Source organism: Echinops telfairi, unplaced genomic scaffold (genome assembly GCF_000313985.2).
Source record: "Echinops telfairi isolate 266 unplaced genomic scaffold, ASM31398v2 ScPeMD7_4225;HRSCAF=4972, whole genome shotgun sequence".
Lineage (NCBI taxonomy): Eukaryota > Metazoa > Chordata > Mammalia > Afrosoricida > Tenrecidae > Echinops > Echinops telfairi.
This window is the reverse complement of record NW_022108124.1, coordinates 13,946,490-13,951,535: the sequence shown is the minus strand read 5'-3', so window position 1 is coordinate 13,951,535 and position 5,046 is coordinate 13,946,490.

The following is a 5,046-nucleotide window of genomic DNA, read 5'->3' as shown; positions in this document are numbered from 1 at the left end:
CCCCTCTCCCTTGTTCCCTTTCCCTCCTTCCCTTCCCGCTCTCTCCACGTGGACCACCAAGCGGGGCTGAGGTGAGCAATGTTGCTATGTATCATGCCTGACTGTATTATTGTATTATCTCTCATGCTCTCAATGACTTTAATATAATACTTATATATCTCAACCGTACAATTGTGCATTACTGAACCCAGAAGTAGTATTACTGAACTCGTAGGAGTAGCAGCGGGTGGGGGCTGGCTCCTCACCCTCCCTCAGTATCGTTATTTTTTTTATTTAATACTACATCCTGCAAGACATCCCTGAGGAAAAGCCACATGGACCTACCCCAATGGAGCCCTGGGTGCTGGAGCAGCTGTGTGGAGACCCCTGCCAGCACTTACACATTCACTGACTCGACTTTCCTCCTGCAGTCGGCATCATTGCATCTGTTTTCTGAGATGGAGGAGGACTTTGTGGATTGGTGTTGGACATATGGGTTAATGGGTTAATGTTGAACTTCTGGGCTTGGGCAGCACTGGATTGGGATATTTTCTTGATGTGCACCTAACCTTTATATAAAACTCTCTCTTATACATGAGTTTCTGTGGATTTGTTTCTCTAAAGTACCCAGACTAACACAGCAGGGATGCTGTCAAATATCTTACAATACACTGCATTCCTTGCCCACCTGCTCCCCCCATCAAAGAATTAGATGCCCCCAGTGCCACTGTTGACAAACCTGCACTAAAAGTAGAAGACTTGGTGGTGGTGGTGGTGGTGGTGGTAGGTGCTGTTGAGTCAGCCAGACTCATAGCGACCCTGGGTACAACATAACAAAAACTGGCCTGGTCTTCTAACATTCTCACAATTGTGAACCCACTGATGCAGTGTGGGAGACTACTACTCATCTATTCAATTCATTATATTACTGTGGTAGGTACATAATCCGGTGTCAATTTGAGAGGTGGAGTCAAGCCTGTCAATCAGGATGTAGCCAACGAAGCCTCCGTGTGGGCACAGGCTTCTCCTGAAGATACTTGGAACTCCTGTCTTCCTCCTTGGAGGCGGGAGACACTCTCTCTCTCTGCTCACTCCTTGCGAGGCATCCCTGTGGAGAAGATGCATGGTGAGAGGCTGATGGAGCCAGACCTCTGGAGCCAGAGAAGCCACGTGGAGATCCCTGCCAGCGCTGAGATGCTTACAATGCCAATGGATCCACAAGACTTCCTGCCCACTGGCCTGTGATCTTCCTGCTTTTGGTGTTATTGCATGAGTTTCATAAGTCTGAAGAGGACTTTCGAGATTGATATCGGACATATGGGTTAATATCGTCTTATGGACTTGATCTGGACTGGGCTGGGATGTTTTCTCAATATTCAATTGCTCTTATCTATAAACCTCTTTCTTATACACATATGAGTCTCTATGGATTTGTTTTGCTAGTCTACCCAGACTAACACAATTAGGCTTAGTCAAGAGGGTGTGGCAATACCGAAAGTAGACGAAGAAAGCATCTATTAAATAGCCACAGGTTCTTTTCTACTTCCCTTTCGTGCTAGTTAGGGATCATGTCAACTAGATACGCCTGGCTAGGGGTGGAGTCAAACCCATCCGTCAATCTGCAGCCTAATGGCAACTCCTTGACATCATAAGCCTTTTGCATGCCTGCTGGAGCTCTGCCTGCCTTGAAGGGTGGCCCTGTGGATCCTGAGAGCTGCCAGCTCCCTGCCATGTTTCCACCAGCCTTGGGTCCACCTGATTCTACACCCACTGGCCTGTGATCTTCCTGCTTCTGAGCTCACCATTTTACATTGCCAACATGGGGCTATGTGAGTCTGAAGAGGGACTTACGGACTTGAGCAAGTTGGACTCAGCGGGGAGGCCTTCCCAACATACAGTATCTAATGACTTCTTGACATAAAGCTGCTTGTGTATACACAGATGGGTGTCACTGGATTTCTTTCTCCAGCTAACCAGACCTGACACATTTGCCCAATGCAGTTTATTAAAAAGCTAAAGCTCTACAACATTCTCAATACCCTCACGTTACCTTTTCCTGACTCAATGTAATAACCTCAATCTAGTACACCTTCCCTAATGCAGAAATCCCCAGGACCCCAGACCAGGCCAGCTCCTCATTCATTAGTCATCCTCATTCCCCCTCCCCTTTTGTGATCACAGTAGCATTCAAACACTTACTGGTATGATTGCTGCCCCCTTCCCCTACTAGATGGCAAACACTAGCTCATCCTGTCGACTCAATAATCCAAAGAGGAACAGATCCTTATGCCAACGATGAAGATTAAGTGACAGGTTGGATGCTTTGCCCCAATCACTCAGTTAACGTGTGGAGCAGTGGTTCTCAACCTTCCTAAAGCCACAACCCTTTAATACAGGTCCTCATGTTGTGGTGACACCCCCCCACCCCAATCATAAAATTATTTTCATTGCTACTTCATAATTGTAATTTTGCTACTGTTATGAATCAGGCGACCCCTGTGAAAGGGTCATTTGACCCCCAAAGGGGTCGCAACCCACAGATTGAGAACTGCTGATGTAGAGGAATTCAAAATCTGCTATAGTACACCACCATGCCAGCAGATAAAAGAGTGCCCCCATTAAAAAGCACAGGGAAATTATCTGCTACTCCAGAGTTTTCCCTTCAGATTTAAAGGCTAGATCTGCCGAAATCCCTTCTGCCTGCAGGTCTGTGGATAAAAGCAGACCCTGTTCCCAGACTGATCAGCCAGCATTTCTAAAGTTCTTCTCTAAATAGCTGTTAGTAAGAAAAATGCAAATGAGGATGTCTAATTGCAAATTGCTCTCGCCCCACTTTGAGTCCTCCCGTGGTGATTGAGCCAAACCTTCCTGGGAAGCACACAGATGTGCTCGTTCCTCTGTTCTGGGGCTTGGCTGCTACCTTGTCAGGGAACCCAGCCCCTAGCACAATGGTGCTGCCAGGCCCACTGACAGCCATCCAAAGGTCGGGGCCCTACTGAGGACACAGCTGTAAACATCAGGCTCCCCACATCTGAGGAGAATAAAGGGCCGAGGGCTTCGACTTCATTTCTAGAGCTATTGAATCCATTTTAAAAGTGATCAGTGGGAATAAGGTAAAATAGGTATCAAGACAAGTGTGTTTATACACACACACTGGTAAAAATACGAGAGGCTGTTTGATTTTATTATATGTACAGTATTTGGTACACATGGAATTATCTCCCCCCCAAAATAGGTAATGAAGTCCTATGGTCCTGTAACATGTAGCTGTGCTTCTGTTTGAATCTGGGGTTTTCTTTTGCGATGTGAGTGAGGCTAGCTCAGTCTAAGGTGTGCCCCAGACTTAACCACTTCTGAGTTCTACAAGAACAGAAGAAATACACAAGGGAAGACAACAATCAAGGAATGCCAAGAACTTCCAGGAACTACCAGACGACTATCACACTAGGACCCTCCCCGTGAACTGACGCCCTGGGTTGGATGCCCTAGCATCCGTACCTATGAGGATATGTCCTTTGCATGTCCTTTCAAGCCACTCAACTGTAATGTAATTTTTTTATTAGTAGGCCTAGGTCACTAGAAAATGCAGGGCGAGAGCGAGTACAGTACCTGGATGCGACAGACAACTTTTCTTTCAAATGTCACCTTATAATTCAACAGTGCCCTGTAGTCTTGGTGTTCTGTTGGGCTGTCCTCTATTAGATTGAGCCCAATGAAATTCACATTTTATAATTTTAAAAAGTATGGATAATACAACTTCATCTAACACATGGCAACAGGAAACGGTGACAAGTCATGGAGGCAGGAACTCATGAAAGGGATACATCAATGGCACGCCACAGCCACACTGTTTTAAAAAAACAAAAGCAAAAAACAACTAAAGACCGTCTTGTTAAACGATTTAAGCTGAGAACAGGCAGAGACCAGGTAGAAGTGGATGCTTCATTTCTAATTCTTGATCTAGGCGATTGAGATCCATTACATGACAGCTGCAGGAAGACCTGGAGACCCCGAGTGGTGCCAACAGTTAATGTGCTTCAGCAGCTAACGGGAAAGTTGGAGGTTCAAGCCTTCCCAGGGCACTCGAGAGAAAGGTGTGCCAATCTACTGTCAAAACATCATCCATGGGATCACTACAGCTCAACAGCAACTGGTACTGCTGACAGAAGGAGCCAAGCAGGTACAACCCTGCAAGGGCAGCATGAGACTGAAGGTATACTTGCAAGAGCAGGGTCAGAGAAAAGTAGTATTCAAGAAGCTGGAGCACCCCGGGGCGCTCAAAAGGAGCACCACTGCCCCCTACAGGCTGGAAGCAGTAGTGCTGACCACTGAAGACTGGAAAAGCAGGAATTACAAGCAAGGTAGACCAGGTGATGAATTCTTCCGGTAGCACATGCTAATACCATATATGATAAGGATTTGGTGACCGGAGAGGATGGAGATTGTTACCAAACAACAGACCTAAAGAGTCAAGTCAAATTCTCCTCTTCAGTGGGTCCCACAGAAATAGAGTTAAGCACCCACTGTCATGATCCCAATTCTACCTTATGGATCTGGATAAACCAGGGATGTACACTGGTGCACATGGGGCCTGGAAGCACAGGGAGTCCAGGACGGATGATCCCTTCAGGGTTAGTGGTGGGAGTGGCGATGCTGGGAGGGCTGAGGGAGGGTGGGGTGGAGAGGGGGAACCAATTACATGGATCTGCATGTAACCTCCGCCCTGGGGGACGGACAACAGAAGGGTGGGTAAGGGGAGACGTCGGACAGTGTAAGATATGGCAAAATGATAATTTGTAAATTGTTGGGGGTTCATGACGGAGGGGGAGTGGCGAAGGAGGGGAAGAAATGAGGAGCTGATGCCAGGGGCTTATGTGGAGAGCAAATGTATTGAGAATGATGAGGGCAATGAATGTACAAATGTGCTTTATACAATTGATGTATGTATGGATTGTAAAATGCTTAAAAACATCCCCCAATAAAATGATTTTTTAAAAGCAAATATGAATAAAAAAATCAATACACAGATTTTGGAAATAAGTAACACATTGAAAGAATAAAGGAATA